Here is a 24637-nt window from a genome sequence, read left to right as displayed (position 1 = left end):
TTCACCTGGAGAGGGTTCCCTGTTTTTCCACTGACAACAGAAACACACGCACGCGCAAACACATTTTAAATACTTTATTTGAATCCACCACACACAGACACGCGCACGCACGCACGCACGCACACACATTTGTTTTACTATCCTTGTGGGGACCAAGCAATTGATTCCCATTCAAAATCCTATTTTCCCTAACCCCTAACACTAACAGCTAACCCTACTTCTAACTCGAACCGTAATTGTAAACCTAACCCTTACTGTATGCCTAAAATATCATTTTTCCTTGTGGGGACCTGTGAAATGTCCCCACTTGTCTGAATTTTCCTTGTTTTACTATCCTTGTGATGACTTCTGGTCCCCACAAGGATAGTAAAACCAAACACAAACACACACCTGGGGACCCTGCATCCCGCTGATCCTGTAGGTCAGGTTGGGAACGTTGACTTTAATTCCAGCACCCACAGGAGAATCAAAGGAATACTGGGGAATGTTAGGATTTATTGTTGACTGATTCCAAATTGACTTCCAAAATGCTGGGTTATTCTATCTAGAACCTAAAAGGGTTCCTCAGCTGTCTCCATTGGAGAACCCTTTGAAGAACCCTTTCTGGTTCAAAGTTTGGGGTCCCGGTGTCCACGTACGATACATGTAGCTCAGTGTGTGGAAACATTTCATCACAGGTAAGATATTCAACTTGTTTAGTATAGTCCGTTTGTTACTCCACTCACTACATGTGGCTGTATAGTCCGTTTGTTACTCCACTCACTAAATGTGGCTGTATAGTCCGTTTGTTACTTCACTCACTACATGTGGCTGTATAGTCCGTTTGTTACTCCACTCACTACATGTGGCTGCATAGTCTGTTTGTTACTCCACTCACTACATGTGGCTGGATAGTCAGTTTGTTACTCCACTCACTACATGTGGCTGTATAGTCTGTTTGTTACTCCAATCACTACATGTGGCTGTATAGTCCGTTTGTTACTCCACTCACTACATGTGGCTGCATAGTCTGTTTGTTACTCCACTCACTACATGTGGCTGGATAGTCAGTTTGTTACTCCACTCACTACATGTGGCTGTATAGTCTGTTTGTTACTCCACTCACTACATGTGGCTGTATAGTCTGTTTGTTACTCCACTCACTACATGTGGCTGTATAGTCCGTTTGTTACTCCACTCACTACATGTGGCTGCATAGTCTGTTTGTTACTCCACTCACTACATGTGGCTGTATAGTCTGTTTGTTACTCCACTCACTACATGTGGCTGTATAGTCTGTTTGTTACTCCACTCACTACATGTGGCTGTATAGTCAGTTTGTTTGTGGTGTTGGTCTTGGCTAGCTTAATGTTCCGGATGGTAGTTAGCTAGCTTTCACTTACGTGGCTGCTAGTGCCGTCATGAAAAGGGGCATGAGGGAAGCACTATAATATTATGTTTTCTCAGTAAGTGAGAACGCTCATGAGCAGGCAATTTTGAAAAGTAATATTTAGACATGTTTAACTTAAATGTAGATTTGTAATTTACTAAAACAAACAGACAACAAGAAAATAGCTTTTGAAAAATGATGACCCTACTTATGGGAACAAACCCTCCCCTCTGCTCTGACTGGAACAACCAATCTACAACCAATTAAAATGAAGGTCAGAGGTCAACTAAATTAGGGCCACTTGATTAGAGATGTTTATTCAGGCTAGGTCTAATGGCCGTATGGTTAAGGTTAGGTTCATGGTCTTTCTTATGGCCTCAGGGTGGTTGTGGCCAGTTTACTAATGAGGATCAAATGTCTATATCAACGCACAGTGCTCTGATCAGAGACAGTGCTTGTCTTTCTCTCAGCTGAACATCCTAGTTCACACGTTCAATATAGCACAACTCAGAAACACATAGCAGTGTGCTGACTCTTTATGTGTAAGGTAATGTTATTTCAGTCAAAAATAAGGCTTTTTTCCTGTGACCATTTCTGAAGTTTAGGTAATTCCTTCACCCCCCCTCCTTCGCTCACTCTCTCTCTCTTCCTCAGTCTCCGTTAACTCTGAGCACTGGCATGTAAGGAGATAGCAGCCATGGTGAAGGCTATGAGCCCCATCAGTACAGACAAGGAGTCACATTACACACAGATCCCCCAGGCTAACCATCCCTTCACACACACACCAAGACCTGCCAGTCCAGCCCAACGTGATCCTTTTGAGCTTTCCTTTCCCAGTATAACAAACACAAAGCTCAAAAAATGAACAGTAGTTGAATTTATCCAAATATAACATGGGATAAACAACATAAACCTAAAGACACTCGGACCTGTCACAGCCGTGATGCTTGACCAGAGCCAAGTCGGTTTCTCCCGTCAAGACATCACAGAGAGAGGGGACTTGTGGGCCCATCCAGGGACACAGTCTAGTACAGGGGACATGCTATGTCACTACACATCTCTCTGTCTTTCATCTGCATGGACACCTGTCCACGGTAATGCTGTGTGGGTATGTGTGTGTTCGTGGGGCAAAGAAAGCAGCACTGCCATCACATTAGACTGAGGTATTAGAACAATCATTCTGATTGAAGAAAGAAGAAGGCATATGCACTATATTTCTCCAAAAGCATCTTAGATACAACATTTGCATCCACAAATATCCCATGATGTAAAGGGTGTTATCACAGTTTGCAGGCCTTTAGAGCGTGGCATCACTCTGTGGTTGAAGAATGTCCCATTGGTACCAGGTCATTCTCAGTGAGAACCCCTGTACTATGACTTTACCATGATATATCATCAGTTAGGGAGTCCAGTAGTGATAGTCACATTAACATTATGAGAAAATAAATATAAATTAATGTTGGCATAATGAATCCCAAGCCTTGAAGAAAGCACTGAAAATCTTTGCCACAGGCAGACTCACTGTAACTAATGGTTGGTCATAGTTGCATAATACCCTATTAGTCTATCAGAGAATCTGAGGAGCATTATTGCATTTTGAAAAACGTATTGTTATCAGTGTGCTAGAGAACACAAGAACATCTTATCATATTTTTGTTGTTGTATGTCTATTAGACAGCCATGGTCATTGCATGTCTGTCAGTACCTTATGATATTAAACCAAACACTGATAAGTGATTAGAATTGCATACAGTGACATTCATCATTAAGCAGACATTACAAGCCAGTGCTGTACAGTACATCCATGTAACTGCATGATTAGTTATTTACTAACCTGTCAGCGACGGTACAGTTGACTCTGTACCAAGGCTCCTAACACAGTGGAATGGCTGGGAGCCACTCTCTGTTGTTCTCGCAGAGCGATGGAAGAGTTGTCCTCTCCCCTCCCCTCATCTGTAGCAGTATCCTGACCTTGCTCTGCGCAGCTGAAAGATAATACCATGTTTGTCCTGATCTGTGACCCGCTGTTTGATCTCTCCAGCATGAACTATTATTAAATCATTATTGAAGTATTACTTGTGGGAACAGGGGACCTCAAACAGTAAGCGGTTCTTTTATGTCCATCTGCTGTGCCAAGCTGGATGTCCATAAAACACTCTCCTGTTGAACGAACAGCTAATCAATAGACCATAACAATACTATATGTTTATTGTGAATACATCATATTTGCACAAGAATCACCACCAAGTTATATAAACATTATATCTCCTTTTTTCAGTTTCTTTTTTTTTTTTTACAGTAAATATCATTATTGTACAAATGTATACAAAATGTAATCAGGCTAGTCAAGTTCCACAAAAGAGTAAGTCATGTATTAAAGCACAATCAAGGATTACCCCAGGGACATGCCTGTACCAGGGCTACATAATGTCCTTACGCGACTCCAATAAACAGGCATGATCCTGAACGCCAAACCAGTTAGTCACACGATGGCCATGGCAGAAAGGACAACACAGGCAGCGATAGGCCCTGATGTAAAAACAACATAACAGGAGCTGTTTGTTCATCATTTTGGGTTACAGTGCTGCTTTTTTTGTAATGTGTAGTTTACAGTGAACTTAACTTTGGTAAGGTTGGGATAAGAGTGGGGTAAGACTTGAAACTGTCTGTGGTTCAGGTCTGTGGTAACAGTGCCTGTACCTTGGTCCTCTCCATCATGGCCAAACAGTGACTTATCCATGGTTTGAGGAGCGTCCAACATCGAACAGACTTATTCCGTCACATTGCAGCATTCTGACACCGAGCTTTCAGCGTCTGGTTGACAGCACTTAGAGAGCAACACAAAGAAGAAACAAGCAGTAGAAGACGGAAAAGAAACAGTCTTTATACTGTATGTGCTGATATCATTCTCCAGTTGTCTGCTCACCAAGGCATGTGAAACAAACTCCTGTAGTCTTTTGGAAAGCTTTTCTGTCTTTCACTTTGCTGAAATCCTGAGTCTGGGGATCCAGAGGAAACTAACTTCAGGAGCACATTGTTCTACAGAGGTGGGTTCAAGTCTGTCTGGCAGACTGAAGGTGAATGAGACTGACCCCCAGGCTAGATAGATACCAGCTAGTTATGTAACATAAGAAACATATCTCTGAGCTACTGCTCCTGCTCTACTACTACACAAAGCATACTGTACGGCGTGCAACTGGGACACATTGAGACATCATTCCAATGATTCCCCATCAAAGATTAACTCTGGATATATGAATGGGATGTTGACGCTACATAGGCACTAGGAATCTGATGCATCAAATGAAGCTATACTGTATATGTATCTCTAAAGACCTGGGTCAAATAGATAGTGTATCACTTGAGTTGCACTCGATTTCGCTTTCCCGGTGCAATGGAACCAATGGAATAGTCCCAAAAGTACAACCATGCTCACTCAGCAAGTGAAGCTAAATGAAGCACACCAAAAGTATTTGGCTCAGGTCATAGATTGGCACCATGGCCATAACGATATTAAAGTATGATTTGACCCTACATGTTATCAGAGTCTCTTTCATGGGCCAACTATCCCCATTACTCTAAGGAGCTTTATTTGGTGTCATAGTAGTCAGCTCTCTGTTGAGTGAACCCTACTCTAGTCTACTGCATCTATTTACTCACTGCTGGTTGACCTGGAACAGTTGGATTATTGAGAACTTTGCTGTCCATTTCAGTTACAGTGTTCGTTGTCTTCATAATGATCTTTTTCTACATATAATAAATATCATAAGCAACAATAATACAAACAACTAGGCCTACACAAATAATCTGCTGTCAGTGAAAAATAATATGTTGGCATGAAGGACAGCCACTCAACCTCCCTCAGACTCAAACCAATACATAGATACTACAGAATTAAAGGGTTTGGTTAGCTCTTACTGTTGCACCATAGAATAGAATAGAATATCTCAGGCAATTGAAACATGGTGGAGAAGAGAAGTGACCGATGGGAGAGAGCACCCTTTGGCATTGGAAAATGATTGGAGAACAGGAGAGTGACTCCTCTTCCATACTGGCAGTGAGTTAACACATCAGTGATTACGTTCAGAGGATGGGGTGTCAGAAAACAGTCCAATGTAAAACACTGTCTAAGTGAGATGTGAGTGTGTATGTGTGTGCATTTGTGTGTTTGTGTAGGGGTCATGAGTGTCGGGAGCCAGTGAGGAGCCACAGCAGCAGTAGTTGGAGCCCCAACATGGGCCAGAGGGAGGGGCTTAGAGAGGTCCCGCTCCCACAGTCAGAATCATCCTCCTGTTGGACACAACAAACGTTAATCAGACAGGCAGCCAATGAGATAATTCAAACCAGATTATGTGGCAAATAACAGATTAAACACATATTACAAGGCTGCGTTCAGGAGAGTGCAACATCATTGAAATGTCGGTGTGTGTGTGTGTGTGTGTGTGTGTGTGTGTGTGTGTGTGTGTGTGTGTGTGTGTGTGTGTGTGTGTGTGTGTGTGTCCTCCTCCTGTTTGATGCCAGTGTTCAGGATATCTGTCAAAATAGGTCCCCACGTGTCGGACATACGCAACACCAACACAGGCTCTCCTCAGGGATGTGTTTTGTCCCCACTCCTGTACATCTTGTACACTAATAGTTGTACTAGTTCCCATCCTGACAGACACCTTGTTAAGTTCGCTGATGACACTGCCTTGATCAGCCTGTTGCATGATGACGAGGAACACCATGGCCCGGTCCTAAATGACTTTGTAGAGTGGTGTGACGAATCACACTTGGTCCTCAATACCAACAAGACCAAAGAGATGTGCATAGGCTTCAGGAAGCATACAACACCTACCTCTGCAACATCTATCAGAGGTCAGAACATAGAAATTGTAGAGGAATACAAATACCTGGGTGTCCTCTTGGACAATAAGCTTCAGTGGAGTAAATGTACAGACCTGATCTACAAAAAGAGCCAACAGATACTGTACTTTCTCAAAAAGCTGGGATCTTTTAATGTTGACTGTACTATACTGACTCTGTTTTACAAATCTTTTATTGAGAGTATTTTAACTTTTTGTATTGTTTGTTGGTTTGGCAATTCCACTGTCAGCCAGAGAAATATGCTGAGAAGGATTATCACCATAGCATGCAAGGTACTTGGAATCAAACAGACAGGCCTGGATGAGATCTTTAAGGTCAGGGCCCTCCGCAAGGCTCACAAAATCAATTTAGACCCAAGCCACCCCCTGTACCTGGACTTTGAACTACTCCCCTCTGGGTGCAGGTATAGGGCACCCCTCAGCAAGAAAAACAGAACTAGACAATCATTTTTGCCAGGTGTGATATCCCTCCTAAATAGCTTGGGCTAATGTTCCTATCGACCCAATAAGGCCAGCAGGCTAGTCTCTTTTTATTGGTATGTAACTGTTAAGAAAGTTGATTGTCAATTTATTTTGTTACTTAAACACCACTTTAAACGTGTACATGACACTGCAACAATAAAGTCAGTAAAGTAAATATCTGTGCATGCTCTTGGCCTTGGTGTGTGTGTATGTTTGTGTGTTTGTGTGTTGTACAGTACAGCACATCGTCAAAGGTAGGAAACCCATCTGTTGCTTCCTCAATTTACTCTAGATGGAATATAGACTGCAGAGGAACTTCCATCGTTCAGCTGGGGAAGAGGGATTTGTCCTACATTCACTCTCCAAAGAGGATCTATATCCGCTGTATAATACCTGTACCCTCCATTCCCAGGCCAGCCTAAACATCGCTACCGGCCTGTGTGTGTGTGTGACAGGTCTATTATGAGCAGTACGAAGACTGTGTGTCAGAATAGGCAAAGGGAAATACTGTGGGGTATGTTAAATATTTACATGAGTGATGTCAGTATTTTTCAGAGTAGGAGATGATGTCACATTCACAGTAACAGCCTTCTCACCATCAATCACATTCCATCCACATCCACTTGACTTAACAGTACACTATTCACCTGGTGTAGAATTACATGATCAAGTGGTAGATGCCTTTCTTTTGCTCTGGGATTATCCAAGTGGGTTTATGCATTTGATGGAAGTACTAGAAGCCAGGTAGTAATTGATACCACATAGCTAGTAGTGGCTATGTGTAAAGTCTGATTATTGGCAGGTTTCAGGTCAGTTAGTAGTTCATGTGTGTAAGGCCTGACTATCAACATTGCTGGAGTGACATGTCTCAGTTCAGTTTGTATTGAAGAACACTGACCCAGGGCCCAGCATCAAAACCTGCAGCAACAGGAGGAGGGGACAGGACTCAGACCAGAGACACCGCTGATTGGACACAGGGGCTCGTCCTACCATGTCAAACAAGAGAAGCAGCCAATGGAGATGCAAAATGAAGGAAGGAAATTGGAAATAGAAAAGATACAAGGAAAAAGAAAAAATGTAAAGATGAGAATGAAGATTTCATGCAAAAACACTAAATGACAGTTACTGTAGTGCCAGTTAATGAAAGTCAGTATAAAGGGTGCAATAATGCAGGATGATATAACTTAATGAAATATGTCAGAAAGATGAGAGAATGAACATGAGAAGACCTGTCATGCAAGCAACCAGTTCATTTGATGGAACAAAAAAGATCACTGAGAGCAAAATGTAAAACAGATAAACAAATGCATGCAATCAGGCAATGAAGAACATTCAAACCAAGAGATAGAGAAATAGAATTTACGTCTATGTTGTTGTCGAAACACACATCAGGTCCTTTCCTGTATCTGGGGTTCTGAGCCAGCTCACATGGGTCTGGACCTTGGGCTGCACACACACACACTAAGGAAATACTAACACACTCACACCTCCTATTAGTACAATACTCCCATGTTACCCTTTAACACTCTCCCTTACAAACTCAGACATATCACCCTGTCTGTGGCAGAGTATTACCCTTTAACACTCTCCCTTACAAACTCAGACATATCACCCTGTCTGTGGCAGAGTATTACCCGTTAACGCTCTCCCTTACAAACTCAGACATATCACCCTGTCTGTGGCAGAGTATTACCCTTTAACGCTCTCCCTTACAAACTCAGACATATCACCCTGTCTGTGGCAGAGTATTACCCTTTAACGCTCTCCCTTACAAACTCAGACATATCACCCCTGTCTGTGGCAGAGTATTACCCTTTAACGCTCTCCCTTACAAACTCAGACATATCACCCTGTCTGTGGCAGAGTATTACCCTTTAACGCTCTCCCTTACAAACTCAGACATATCACCCTGTCTGTGGCAGAGTATTACCCTTTAACGCTCTCCCTTACAAACTCAGACATATCACCCTGTCTGTGGCAGAGTATTACCCTTTAACGCTCTCCCTTACAAACTCAGACATATCACCCTGTCTGTGGCAGAGTATTACCCTTTAACGCTCTCCCTTACAAACTCAGACATATCACCCTGTCTGTGGCAGAGTATTACCCTTTAACGCTCTCCCTTACAAACTCAGACATATCACCCTGTCTGTGGCAGAGTATTACCCTTTAACGCTCTCCCTTACAAACTCAGACATATCATCCTGTCTGTGGCAGAGTATTACCCTTTAACGCTCTCCCTTACAAACTCAGACATATCACCAAGTCTGTGGCAGAGTATTACCCTTTAACACTCTCCCTTACAAACTCAGACATATCACCCTGTCTGTGGCAGAGTATTACCCTTTAACACTCTACCTTACAAACTCAGACATATCACCCTGTCTGTGGCAGAGTATTACCCTTTAACACTCTCCCTTACAAACTCAGACATATCACCCTGTCTGTGGCAGAGTATTACCCTTTAACACTCTCCCTTACAAACTCAGACATATCACCCTGTGTGTGGCAGAGTATTACCCTTTAACGCTCTCCCTTACAAACTCAGACATATCACCCTGTCTGTGGCAGAGTATTACCCTTTAACGCTCTCCCTTACAAACTCAGACATATCACCAAGTCTGTGGCAGAGTATTACCCTTTAACAACTCCATTCACCATGATTGAACATGACACTGTGATTGGACAGACTCTCTTGCTGATAAATAGTGTGCAATACAGGGAGTGTGTACATTTTATAGCTTATCTCGCTGTATGTGTGAGTGTGTTTAGTCCTCATTATCAGCATATTGAGTCGTAATAAACTACATGCCTCTGGTTTGACCCCTCTCTGAACTCTGACAACGACACTTTTACTGTTACACCAGCAGGAAGCTAAATCCCCAGACACATATGTCTCGTATACACACACACACACACACACACACACACACACACACACACACACACACACACACACACACACACACACACACACACACACACACACACACACACACACACACACACACACACACACACACACACACACACACACACAAGTGATTCAAAGTGATCCCAACATGGCTCCAGATGTTCCATTCAGATACATAGCTCCATATGACTAGACATGACTAGAGTTTTTCACTCCAGCAGTAATACTAACTAAATGAATACAACTGTACTACCATGTGTCCTGCTAATGGATGATGTAGTTATATGTGAGGGTACTTCTTATCTATAGCCATGTGGTTTCAATACACAGGCTTGGTATTATGTTGATAATGGTAGCAACATGTAGAGAGATACAGTGCTGCTGAGCTTCTGTTACCGTTTGTCTAATGCAGAGGTTTGTGTGTGTGTGTGTGTGTGTGTGTGTGTGTGTGTGTGTGTGTGTGTGTGTGTGTGTGTATCAAAGGATACAGGGGTTGCTCAGCTTGTCTTAGTGGTCTGGCGTCACAAGACAGACAGGTGGCCTTGGCATCAGTGATCAGAAACACCAGGTTAGTGTTGGGCAGCTTCTCAGCCCGATACATCCTGAAACACACACACACAAAGTGTTTGTAAGCTACTTAGCATTATACATCATGAAAGGATGAGAGGAGAGGAGAGGTGAGAGAGGGGGGAGAGGAGAGGAGCGGAAAAGAAGAGATAAGAGGGGGGGGAGGAGAGGATGAGAGGAGAGACAACACTTCCCTTCCATTGGAATGTTATATTATTCTTTCAATGGAATTCACTATTATTCCAAGACAGAAGGAAGAGGCTCCACTAGATTTCAACCCCGAAACAAATGGAAACACTCCCAACAGACTAACAAAGCTTTCACACAACATGCTCTTTATCTGCCTCAGATAAGAGTAAACGCTGCTCGTTCCTTCCGCCTCCCGTGACATCACACATATGGGCTACCATGGTGATATACACTATATATACAAAAGTATGTGGACACCCCATCAAATTAGTGGATTTGTCTATTTCAGCCACACCCGTTGCTGACAGGTGTATAAAATCGAGCACACCGCCAGCAATCTCCATAGACAAACATTGGCAGTAGAATGACCTTACTGAAGAGCTCAGTAACTTTTAACGTGGCACCGCCATAGGATGCCACCTTTCCAACAAATCAGTTCGTCAAATTTCTGCCCTGCCAGTGGAAAGGTCGAGGCGCAACAACGGCTCAGCCGAGAAGTGATAGGCCACACAAGCTCACAGAACGGGATCACCGAGTGCTGAAGTGTGTAGCGCACAAAAATCGTCTGTCCTCGGATGCAACACTCACTACCGAGTTCCAAACTGCCTCTGGAAGCAACGTCAGCACAATAACTGTTCGTCTGGAGCTTCATGAAATGGGTTTCCATGGCCGAGCAGCACACAAGCCTAAGATCACCTTGCGCAATGCCAAGCGTTGGCTGGAGTTATGTAAAGTTCGCCGCCATTGGACTTTGGAGCAGTGGAAAAGCGTTCTCTGGAGTGATGAATCACGCTTCACAATCTGCCAGTCCGATGGACGAATCTGGGTTTGGCGGTTGCAGGAGAACGCTACCTGCCTAAGGAATAATGGTCTGGGTCTGTTTTTCATGGTTCGGGATAGGCCCCTTAGTCCTAGTGAAGGGAAACACACACACACACACACACACACACACACACACACACACACACACACACACACACACACACACACACACACACACACACACACACACACACACACCCTGGAGCAGTTTCCACAGTCAAGGACTCCTGAGTAGGATCTCTCTTCGTTGTCAAAGAAGTACTGAGTCTGCTCTGTGATACAGCTCTCCTTAAACATGTTAGCTGACATGTCATCATCTGAGTCCGCTAGAGAGAGAGAGATACAGAGAAAGAGATAGATAGAGATACAGAGAAAGAGATAGAGAGAGAGATACAGAAAGAGAGAATCCACTACTGTCACCATACTCAACCAAAAACCCAAATCAACAAACAAGCAAACAAAACAGGTCTGTGCTTACAACTCCTCCACATAACTACTCCAACGCCCAAGGATATTTACACTATATTAACAGCCCATTTTAGCGACAACAAACATATTGTACCTTTATAAATTGACTGTTGTATAATCACATAATTACATCCAATATACTGTACCCTAACACTCACCTGCCTCTAGGAAGCTGGGGAATATGAGACCGTAGAAGAGCTGCTGTATTATCGACCTAGAGAGACAAACAAACACATTACTGTTGGTCTAAACAGCAGACCATATCTAAACAGTTGTTACAGTAACCAGACCATTTTTCTCACCAGGCAGCAGTGGAGGCCCACCAACCTATACTCAGCATGTCTGCTATAGTGGGCTGGAGAGTGGAGAGGAGAGCAGCACTGAGTGCACAATTCACAACATAAGGACAGAATATACACACATACAGTGCATTCAGAAAGTATTCAGACCCCTGCACTTTTTCCACAATTTGTTACGTTACAGCCTTTTTCTAAAATTGATTAAATATTTTCCCCCCCCATCAATCTACACACAATACCCCATAATGACAAAGCAAAAACAGGTTTTTAGGTTTTACAAATAAGAAACAGAAATACCTTATTTACATAAGTATTCAGACCCTTTGCCTTGAGACTTGAAATTGAGCTCAGGTGCATCCTGTTTCCATTGATCATCCATGAGATGTTTCTACAACTTTATTGGAGTCCACCTGTGGTAAATTCAAATGATTGGACATGATTTGGAAAGGGACACACCTGTCTATATAAGGTCCCACAGTTGACAGTGCATGTCAGAGCAAAAACCAAGCCATAAGGTCGAAGAAATTGTCCGTAGAGCTCCGTGACAGGATGGTGTCGAGGCACAGATCTGGGGAAGGGTACCAAAACATGTCTGCAGCATTGAAGGTCCCCAAGAACACAGTGGCCTCCATCATTCTTAAATGGAAGAAGTTTGGAACCACCAAGACTCTTCATAGAGCTGGCCGCCCGGCTAAACTGAGCAATCGGGGAGAAGGGCCTTGGTCAGGGAAGTGACCAAGAACATGTTGGTCACTCTGACAGAGCTCCAGAGTTCCTATGTGGAGATGGGAGAATGGAGCAAAGTACAGAGAGATCCTTGATGAAAACCTGCTCCAGAGTACTCAGGACCTCAGACTGGGGAGAAGGTTCACCTTCCAACAGGACAACGACCCTAAGCACACATCCATGACAATGCAGAAGTGGCTTCGGGACAAGTCTCTGAATGTCCTTGAGTGGCCCAGCCAGAGCCCGGACTTCAACCCGATCGAACATTTCTGGAGAGACCTTAAAATAGCTATGCAGCGACGCTCCCCATCCAACCTGACAGGGCTTGAGAGGATCTGCAGAGAAGAATGGGAGAAACTCCCCAAATACAGGTGTGCCAAGCTTATAGCGTCATACCCAAGAAGACTCAAGGCTGTACTCGCTGCCAAAGGTGCTTCAACAAAGTACTGAGTAAAGGGTCTGAATACTTATGAAATGTTATATTTCCCTTTTTTTAATAGATTTGCAATCATTTTCTAAAAACCTGTTTTTGCTTTGTCATGATGGGGTATTGTATGTAGATTGATGAGGGAAGAAAACGATTTCATCCATTGTTGAATAAGGCTGTAGCGTAAGTGAAGGGGTCTGAATACTTTCTGAATGCACTGTATGTAACCAAAGCAAGATAATGCATTTATGCATGTGTGTGTGTGTGTGTGTGTGTGTCTCACCACATAGACAGACCGTGGCCCTGCAGCAGCCTTGCTGTCTCTCTCAGGATCGCAGACTGACTGGTAGTCGTAAGTCTTGTAGAAGGAGTACAGAGACGTGTTGACCAGACTGATCATCACGACTGGGTCTACCTCCCCAAAGAACTGGCCAATCTGTATACAGGGAACAGAGAGCTGCGTTCAACTACCACACCTACACATTTATTCATAAAGAACTGACCTATCTATACACACAGAGGACAAGGTTGTACTCAACATTTACATTTTAGTCATTTAGCAGACGCTCTTGTCCAGAGCGACTTACAGTAGTGAATGCATACATTTCATACATTTTATTTTTTTCTGTGCTGGCCCCCGTGGGAATCGAACCCACAACCCTGGTGTTGCAAACACCATGCTCTACCAACTGAGCTACAGGGAAGGCACTCCAAGACACCCCACAGAGAACTAGAGGGAGCATTCAACAACCAAAGACGCAAAATGGATGCCTGCTCTATGCATTAGAAAGCCTTGATCCTAAATGAATGGGGAGGATTGAACTACCTAATCCAATTTAACAAAGTAGAGCCAAAATATGCCATTCACTTGGATTGAAGCCGCAGGATTCTCCTAAGGAGTATAGTAGGATATACAAAGCAGATTCAGCATGACTTTAGACCACATGAAATGTATGAAAACATCTGTCCAACTTTGATACAGGGGTGAACTCTCTCTTTAATAGAGGTTACCATAACAGAGTCGGAACCTCTCCCTTTCTCTCTCTCTCTCTGATACTGTTCCAGAGACTAACCCTTTACTCTGATGGAGAAGCAGACTTCTGTCCTACAGGAGCTTTCAAACACACTCTAACAGGACACAATGGGCTCAGAACGATGTCATACCCATGTCATAATCATGTCATAAGGCGTATACATGACCTATGTGAGTGAGTGATGGGTTGGAGTCATCCAGGTCAGATGAAGCAGAGATGAAGAGAGGAGCAGGAGAAGAGATCTGGTGGGCAGCCAAACCAATATAAACCTTTTAGTACTCATTCCAACAGGAGTGTCTTGGCTTTAAGACACTGGATTTATGTTCTACTAACTTCAGGATACTGTAGATGCCATAGAGCCATTTTCTTTCAGATCTGTGCTTTAGATACTTGTTTGTTGTCATGTCAAATATGATATGGCATTCGGTATTAATGAGTGTTATAGAAGCAGAGGACAATACAAGAAAATAATATCTTATTAGGTCCTGTGTGGCTCAGTTAGTAGAGCATGGTGTTTGCAACGCCAGCGTTGTGGGTTCGATTCCCACGGGGGACCAGTACGAGGAAAAAATGTATGAAATATATGCATTCACTACTGTAAGTCGCTCTGGATAAGAGTGTCTGCTAAAATGTAAATATGGGCGTGACAATCATAATTGTCACGCCCTGACCAGAGATCCTTATTATTCTCTATGTTTGGTTAGGTCAGGGTGTGACTCGGGTGGGGAAGTCTGTTTTCTGTTTCTTTGTTTTTGGGCCAGTGTGGTTCCCAATCCGAGGCAGCTGTCTATCGTTGTCTCTGATTGGGTATCATTCTTAGGCAGCCTGTTTTCCACCTGTGTTTGTGGGAGGTTATTTTCTGTTTAGCGTCTATGCCTGACAGAACTGTTGGCTTTCGTTTTGTTGCTTTTTGTTATTCTTGTTTGAGTGTTTCTTGGAATAAAGTATCACTTGAACACTTACCACGCTGCGCCTTGGTCCACTTCTCCTTCTAACGAAGAGCATTACAATAATAGTCAGAGGGGTCACTAAAAGCACATCCAGATCAGTTAAACAGATTCCATAAGGGCCAGTTTCCTGGAGACAGATTAAGGATAATCCTCTCCATTGAACATGTTTTTAGTCCAGGACAAGGCTTAATCTAGGTCTGGGAAACCGTCCTATAGCCAGACAGAATGTTGACCCTGCACTGGTAGAGCAAACATACCTGTCTCTGACAGAACAAGCTGATTGGTTGATGGAGACTCACCTGAGTGATATACTCATCCTGATTGGACATCAGCAGGAAGCCGCCATCATCTCAGGATGACACAGTCAACGTGCTGCAGAGAGAGAGAGAGAACATCAGTCAGTAAAGAACATTATCAACATTTCTAAATATTTTTCATAAGTAAGACAGGCCATAGTACCTTATCATTCTTCAGACAGCCACAGATTTCATCCTTGCACTGCAAACACATTAGAACACACAACACCATGTATGAAGGGTAACTTGTTGAGCAAACACATTAGAACACACAACACCATGTATGAAGGGTAACTTGTTGAGCAAACACATTAGAACACACACCATCATGTATGAAGGGTAACTTGTTGAGCAAACACGTCAGAACACACACCATCATGTATGAAGGGTAACTTGTTGAGCAAACACAGAACACACACCATCATGTATGAAGGGTAACTTGTTGAGCAAACACATCAGAACACACACCATCATGTATGAAGGGTAACTTGTTGAGCAAACACATCAGAACACACACCATCATGTATGAAGGGTAACTTGTTGAGCAAACACATCAGAACACACACCATCATGTATGAAGGGTAACTTGTTGAGCAAACACATTAGAACACACACCATCATGTATGAAGGGTAACTTGTTGAGCAAACACAGAACACACACCATCATGTATGAAGGGTAACTTGTTGAGCAAACACAGAACACACACCATCATGTATGAAGGGTAACTTGTTGAGCAAACACAATATAAGTGATCGTTTCTTAACTATGGGAAAAGTGTTTCCTACGTTGACTTTGATGGTGGCATTCATGAAGCTGTTCATCCAGGCAGAGACGTTCAGTTTCACCCCCACCACTACAAGACATATTCAGAAACACGTTTTTATTGAATAGCCCTTCAGAAGTACCCACTGCAACAACTAAGCACCCGGCTAGGTGCTTAGGGGATGGGGACAGTATTGTCCACTCACCAGCTGGTTTGAGGTTGACTCCATCTATGTTGAGGTCTACAGCCTTGCCTCACCAGAATACCTGACTCATAGCCTGATTCCCTGCTCTCTGCAGCAGAGAGAGAGGGAGGGAGAGCAGAGGAAAGAGTATCAAGACATTCACATACAGTGACACTTGTTTGACAATGACAGTAATTGTGTGAGGCTTGGTAAGAATCATATTTGATGAATATAATCTTTGTTTGTTTGGTCTGATGTAACTGGACATAAATTATGTGTGGCTTGGCAGTATGAGTACATACTGCAGTGATAGTATGAGTACATACTGCAGTATAGTATGAGTACATACTGCAGTATAGTATGAGTACATACTGCAGTATAGTATGAGTACATACTGCAGTATAGTATGAGTACATACTGCAGTATAGTATGAAGTACATACTGCAGTATAGTATGAGTGAAAACGGAACCTTATAGTGAAGGGAGACAAGGGTTCTTTAACTCAGAGATCTGGTCTATAGAGTACTGTAATACTACAGGGACATACACACAGGTGGAGTCAAAAGTAGCAGAGAGAGAGAGCTAAAGAAAGAAGTACATGAAAAATTGTGAGTGGAGAGCAGAGGAGAGAAAGGGAGGGATAGACAGATGAGAGGAAGCAGAGAGTGGGGACTAGAGGCCTCTCATCTCAGATCTCAGCCAGTAGAGCAAGCCGTTCGTCCCCAGAGAGAGGTTTGCTGACAGACCACGAATTGAGGAGAAGACACCCTTGGGTCCCTGTGTGTGTGTGTGTGTGTGTGTGTGTGTGTGTGTGTGTGTGTGGCCGCGCGTGCGTGTTTGGTGAGTGTGTGTTAACCCACTGTTGAAGTATGGAGCGGTGAAAATATAGATGCTGTTATCCAGAGTCCTCTTGTAGAAACTTGAGTCATATGTCTCAGCATTCTCTGTCCACTCCTCTCCAGCACTGAAACACACACCAACACATGCACACGCATACACGCACGCACATTTTTAAGACACAGATGTCTAAAAGATTTTACTCAAATACAGGCTACACTTTGATCAAAATAACAGTCACACCCAACAAACTGGAAAAATGACATGGAATTGGCCCAGAGATAAAGAAAACGTATGGTTTTATGAACGTATTTTTACATATTTTCTTCACATGCAATAATAACTAAATTCAAGCCAGTCATAAAAACTCAATATAAAGTTGTTTTCTAACTGGTGATCTGCAAGTTAAATTGCATGTTAGATATATAAATATAAGATACAACTTTTTACTAAGATCACCTGCCTAAATTCAGACATGAATAACAACCAATGAATAACAACCAATAACAACCTTTCCTTAGTAAATAAATCACAGAAAGATGCTTTCGAAAAACCTAACATTTTAGCTACAAACTTAGTACAAACTGCTGTACTCTAACAATCAACAAGACTGATTCCCATTTGACAGCTAGATGATATACACTCTAATGATAAAGATCTTCAGACAGAGAGAAGAGACAAGAGAAAGAAAGAGACAGAGACAGAGACAGACAGAAGAGAGAGAGACAGACAGAAAGAGAGAGACAGAAAGAGAGACAGAGAGAGACAGAGAGAACAGAGAGAGACAGAGAGAGACAGAAAGAGACAGAGAGAGAGACAGAGAGAGAGACAGAAAGAGAGAAGAAAGAGAGAGAGAGGAAAAGAAAAGTCCATCTGTACTGAGAATGTCACCAGTGTTTGTGAACCATGTTCTAGGCTGGGCTAATGGGCTGTAGGTGATTTGGGAGAACCAACTCTCCATGAAATGTGAAATGAGCCAGCAGAGCAGGTAGGGAAGTAAAACAGTATCATATCCAAGCCAAACCATTATACACTTTAAAATAGCTTTGTGCATTAGCCAACTCCTACCAGTATTAATCCCTTGTCATGGCTTCTTACAATAGGAGTTGACACAGCACCTACAGTTTGGGATCGGGCTAATCTAACTAACATGAAAGGAGAAATCTGAGCATACCTTCTGGGATAGACTCTGTGATCCCTCCATCAGTGGCTACAAACCTGGCCAGAATCCCGCCCCTGGGACAGAAAGAACACACAGGAATCAATCACAGTTCAATTGATGAGGTAAAGAGGTAAATCGAACTCGACCAAAACAATGGAATTGCCATGGAAACTCGTGGGGAAATGTCCGTGGGGAAAGATCCTGAATCTCCTCATTGCCCCCAGCAAAATTAGCCTACATTTAGGCTATTGTTAATATAGTGCATTCGGAAAGTATTCAGACCCCTTCACTTTTTCCACATTTTGTTACGTTACAGCCTTATTCTAAAATGGATTGCATTTATTTTTTTTTCTCATCAATCTACACACAATACCCCATAATGACAAAGTGAAAACAGGTTTTTAGAAAATGCTTGCAAATCTATAAAAGAAAATGAAAAATAACATTTACATAAGTATTCAGACCCTTTGCTATGAGACTCGAAATTGAGCCCAGGTGCATCCTGCTTCCATTGATCATCCTTGAGATGTTTCTACAACTTGATTGGAGTCCATATGTGTTAAATTCAATTGATTGGACATGATTTGGAAATGCACACACCTGTCTATATAAGGATCTATAGTTGACAGTGCATGTCAGTGCAAAAACCAAGCCATGAGGTTGTAGGAATTGTCCATAGAGCTCCGAGATAGGATTGTGTCGAGGCACAGATCTGGGGAAGGGTACCAAAACATGTCTGCAGCATTGAAGGTCCCCGAGAACACAGTGGCCTCCATCATTCTGAAATGGAAGAAGTTTGGAACCACCAAGACTCTTCATAGAGCTGGCCGCCCGGCCAAACTGAGCAATCGGGGGAGAAGGGCCTTGGTCTGGGAAGTGGCCAAGAACATGATGGTCACTCTGACAGAGCTCCAGAGTTACTCTGTGAGGATGGGAGAATGGAGCAAAGTACAGAGATCCTTGATGAAAACCTGCTCCAAAGTACTCAGGACCTCAGACTGGGGTGAAGGTTCACCGTTCCAACAGGACAACGATCCTAAGCACACAGCCATGACAACGCATTCTGACAGAGCTCTAGAGTTCCTCTGTGGAGATTGGAGAACCTTCCAGAAGGACAACCATCTCTGCAGCACTCCACCAATCAGGCCTTTATGGTAGAGTGGCCAGATGGAAGCCACTCCTCAGTAAAAGGCACATGACAGTCCGCTTCGAGTTTGCCAAAAGGCACCTAAAGGACTCTCAGACCATGAGAAACAAGATTCTCTGATCTGATGAAACCAAGATTGAACTCTTTGGCTGGAATGACAAGCGTCAGGTCTGGAGAAAAAATGGCACCATCCCTAAGGTGAAGCATGGTGGTGGCAGCATCTTGCTGTGGGGATGTTGTTCAACAGAAGGGACTGGGAGACTAGTCAGACTCAAGGGAAAGATGAATGGAGCAAAGTACAGAGATCCTTGATGAAAGCCTGGTCCATAGTGCTCAGGACCTCAGACTGGGGCGAAGGTTCACCTTCCAACAGGACAATGACCCTAAGCCCACAGCCAAGACAATGCAGGAGTGGCTTCGGGACAAGTCTCTGAATGTCCTTGAGTGGCCCAGCCAGAGCCCGTACTTCGAACCCAATCGAACATCTCTGGAGAGACCTGAAAATAGCTGTGCAGCGACACTCCCCATCCAACCCGACAGAGCTTGAGAGGATATGCAGAGAAGAATGGGAGAAACTCCCCAAATACAGGTGTGCCAAGCTTAAGTAGCGTCATACCCAAGAAGACGCGAGGCTATAATCACTGCCAAAGGTGCTTCAACAAAATACTGAGTAAATGGTCTGAATACTTTTCGAATGCACTGTATGTGTATTTCACACTATATTGAGGTAAAAATTACTATGATGCTTGTATGGATGCCAACCTCAACATGTTCATGTCATCTGAACCAATCAATTGCATTACAGTTATAATTGACTGACTACCACCATTGATTTCTGTATGCTAGCTATACTAACAGGAGTTAGCATTTAGCAGTCACTTCTTCTAAACCTGAAAACGGACAACTTCTAAATGTTATGCAGCGAAAACAGCCAAATAACACTTAAGTAACCACATTGTGGGTTTGTTACAATACATACTGTAAATTATGACGGATTTGACGGATATCCACTTTGTTAAAATCAGATTTGTTGAACGTGTGCCAATCTGGTCAATGGAAGCATCGCCCCATTTACCACATCTTTAACAGAGGCTCAGGGACCATCTAGACTAATCAGAGAGGCATGAGCTAAATATTCCACTGTCTTTGAAGCCCATCTCGCTCTCCCAGGAGAAGTCACTAGTCCATCTGAACAGTGTGTGTCTTGGAAAGGCCTACAAAGAGGCCTACACATCACTGTGTCCAGAACACTAATTGTTGTATTCCCTGAGGTCGCTTCTCTTTATGTCCTAATTCTTTGAGTTCTTTGTTCAGTAAATAGTTCCTGTTTATGTGAGCATGTGTGTGTATGGCGTGATGAATGCATGTTGAGGTAATTACTGTGGTGTCTTCAGAACACACCAAGTCTTGGCATAGCTGGTCCTGTGTCTTTCTTTAATCATATTTTATTGGTAAAACACAGACAAGATTCTCATAGCAACAGACCAAGACATTAGCATATAGCAGTACTAGCTGCCTGGTGTTTCTCCAATAAGACATCAACAAGACAGGGAATAGACTGACTGTCTGCATGACTCATGTAACTGACTCATGTGTACATGTAGATGATGCCCTGATGGCGGTCAGTGTGTGTGTGTGTGTGTGTGTGTAACTCACAATGTCTGCTCCTTCCACAGTTTGACCAGATCAGCAGTCAACCCAGCGTCCAACAGCAGCCTACTGACCAGAGTCACATTACCTAGACAGGAAGACATTGTTACTGAAGTATCTTCCACAGTAAACCGCTTGGTAAACTGCAAGGATGACACATAGGAGTTTAGATGGCTTGAGCTTGCTTAGACAACACAGAGGACATTGCGATCCATTAGACAACACGGAGGACATTGTGATCCATTAGACAACACGGAGGACATTGATAGGATCTCCAGTAGCTGATACCCATTAGATGATGACACTATAGAGGTTCTGAGTCACACAGTAGCATGACAACATCAGGTTCTAGGAAGCTCAGTCGATCAGGATGATATCAGACTACACTTATCCAATGCCTACTGCATTAGATAAGGTTGATGTCATTCCTGGCCAGACCAGACTAATCAAACGCCTCTCTGGGACCTTCACAGGGCTATGGAACACCATAAAATCAAAGTGGAGGGAAACTCTCCTGACTCCACCCACTAACCCCTCCCCCTGGGTGGGTATAATAGGTAGAGGAATTCCATCTGTGTGTGTGTGTGTGTGTGCGCGTGCGTGCGTGCGTGTGCATGCATGGGTTGTATGAGCGCCTGCGAGTGTTAAACAGCCATGGTAACTTACATGGCTCTTCCAGTGTGTTCCTGTCTATGAACTGGTTGAAGTCCAGGAGGAACTGGGTGTTGTTGTCCTTGTCCTTCAAGCCTTTGCAATACTCCCTACAGAAATAGCAGACGCTGTATATTAGATACATTACATCTCAAATTCAACATCTGTACAACATTAAACTCCTTTTATAACTTCTACCTAATTCTACGCCATGCTCTTCAATCCCAGCATAAACTGTGGAATAACCAGATACTCCTAGTAAGTACACTTCGGGAGTAACAATGGTTGAAAATGGAGGAGGGTGGAGGAGATTCAGATGTGCTGCTGCAGCCTCTCACCTGGGGCGATGAAGGTGTATCCCAACTCATCAAACATCTCCACCTGCAGAGTGTTCATGGCTGAAGAGAATAGAGAGACATCTTTAGGACCTTACACACTCTGCGGAGCAGGATTCATGGCCTATACAGCACACCAGACTGATCATTATGGAAATAAAGAACTGAAAGATGAATGAGTGAAACAAGACATGACAGAAGGAGAGAGACAATGATTATGGAGACAAATTCCCATCCATCTTTAAGCTTGGTAGTGCCACTAGTCTGTCAGCATGAGTTTTCAGGGCTGTTAGGCCAGTACACTCTGCTGACTGTCACTGTCAGGCCTTATCTAGAACACTGCTGTCTATTAACTCACTGTCAGGCCTTATCTAGAACACTGCTGTCTATTAATTCACTGACAGGCCTTATCTAGAACACTGCTGTCTATTAACTCACTGACAGGCCTTATCTAGAACACTGCTGTCTATTAACTCACTGTCAGGCCTTATCTAGAACACTGCTGTCTATTAACTCACTGACAGGCCTTATCTAGAACACTGCCGTCTATTAACTCACTGACAGGCCTTATCTAGAACACTGCTGTCTATCAACTCACTGACAGGCCTTATCTAGAACACTGCTGTCTATTAACTCACTGTCAGGCCTTATCTAGAACACTGCTGTCTATTAACTCACTGTCAGGCCTTATCTAGAACACTGCCGTCTATTAACTCACTGTCAGGCCTTATCTAGAACACTGCTGTGTATTAACTCACTGACAGGCCTTATCTAGAACACTGCTGTCTATTAACTCACTGACAGGCCTTATCTAGAACACTGCTGTCTATTAACTCACTGTCAGGCCTTATCTAGAACACTGCTTCTATTAACTCACTGTCAGGCCTTATCTAGAACACTGCTGTCTATTAACTCACTGACAGGCCTTATCTAGAACACTGCTGTCTATTAACTCACTGACAGGCCTTATCTAGAACACTGCTGTCTATTAACTCACTGACAGGCCTTATCTAGAACACTGCTGTCTATTAATTCACTGACAGGCCTTATCTAGAACACTGCTGTCTATTAACTCACTGTCAGGCCTTATCTAGAACACTGCTGTCTATTAACTCACTGTCAGGCCTTATCTAGAACACTGCTGTCTATTAACTCACTGTCAGGCCTTATCTAGAACACTGCTGTCTATTAACTCACTGTCAGGCCTTATCTAGAACACTGCTGTCTATTGACAGAGTTCTGCTTCATCTCAGCCACAGACTGGTTAGAGTGATGACAGGTCAATGTGTGTCACACACACACAGACACACACACACACACACACACACACACACACACACACACACACACACACACACACACACACACACACACACACAGTTGAAGTCAGAAGTTTACATACACCTTAGCCAAATACATTTAAACTCAGTTTTTCACAATTCCTGACATTTAATCCTAGTATAAATTCCCTGTCTTAGGTCAGTTAGGATCACCACTTTATTTTAATAATGTGAAATGTCAGAATAATAGTAGAGAGAATGATTTATTTCAGCTTTTATTTCTTTCATCACATTCCCAGTGGGTCAGAAGTTTACATACACTCAATTAGTATTTGGTAGCATTGCCTTTAAATTGTTTAACTTGGGTCAAACGTGTCGGGTAGCCTTCCACATGCTTCCCACAATAAGTTGGGTGAATTTTTGGCCCATTCCTCCTAACAGAGCTGGTGTAACTGAGTCAGGTTTGTAGGATCCTTGATCGCACACACTTTTTAAACAATTGTTGGAAAAATGACTTGTGTCATGCACAAATTTGATGTCCTAACGACTTGCCAAAACTATAGTTTGTTAACAAGAAATTAGTGGAGTGGTTGAAAAACAAGTTTTAATGACTCCAACCTAAGTGAATGTAAACTTCCGACTTCAACTGTATATGAGGTGCCGGATAGACAGGGAGAAAAGGTGTGGAGTGAAACTGAAGTGATGGAACAAGCAGACAAGGGGAAGAGGAATACTTGCCCTTCTGCCCTGTAGTGACCCCAGATAGAGAGAGAGGGAGGGGGCGGGAGAGAAAGAGAGAGGGAGGGGGAGAAGGAGGGAGATAGAGAGAGAGAGAGGGAGGGAGCGGGAAAGAAAGAGAGAGGGAAGGGGGGGAGAAGGAGGGAGATAGAGAGAGAGAGGGAGGGAGCGGGAGAGAAAGAGAGAGGGGGGGGGAGAAGGAGGGAGATAGAGAGAGAGAGGGAGGGAGCGGGAGAGAAAGAGAGAGGGGAGGGGAGAGAAGGAGGGAGATAGAGAGAGAGAGGGAGGAGCGGGAGAGAAAGAGAGAGGGGAGGGGGAGAAGGAGGGAGATAGAGAGAGAGAGGGAGGGAGCGGAGAGAAAGAGAGAGGGGAGGGGGGAGAAGGAGGGAGATAGAGAGAGAGAGGGAGGGAGCGGGAAAGAAAGAGAGAGGGGAGGGGGGAGAAGGAGGGAGATAGAGAGAGAGAGGGAGGGAGCGGGAGAGAAAGAGAGAGGGGAGGGGG

At 43.5% G+C, this 24637-nt stretch overlaps 1 long non-coding RNA gene and 1 pseudogene across 1 annotated transcript; both read right to left on the bottom strand.

Annotated features, from left to right (window-relative positions):
* Positions 1-3554: 3554 nt before the first annotated feature.
* On the bottom strand, positions 3555-8481 carry LOC123724466 (uncharacterized). The gene is made up of 2 exons (XR_006757029.1): positions 8060-8481; positions 3555-5659 (listed from the first exon to the last, which is right to left on the bottom strand). It is a non-coding gene; the product is annotated as an uncharacterized lncRNA (long non-coding RNA).
* Positions 8482-9554: 1073 nt separating this feature from the next.
* The window catches only part of LOC123724560 (voltage-dependent calcium channel subunit alpha-2/delta-1-like), a 102575-nt pseudogene continuing 87492 nt past the window's right edge, over positions 9555-24637 (bottom strand).

Source organism: Salmo salar, chromosome ssa10 (assembly GCF_905237065.1).
Source record: "Salmo salar chromosome ssa10, Ssal_v3.1, whole genome shotgun sequence".
Lineage (NCBI taxonomy): Eukaryota > Metazoa > Chordata > Actinopteri > Salmoniformes > Salmonidae > Salmo > Salmo salar.
This window is presented reverse-complemented; position numbering and strand designations above follow the sequence as displayed.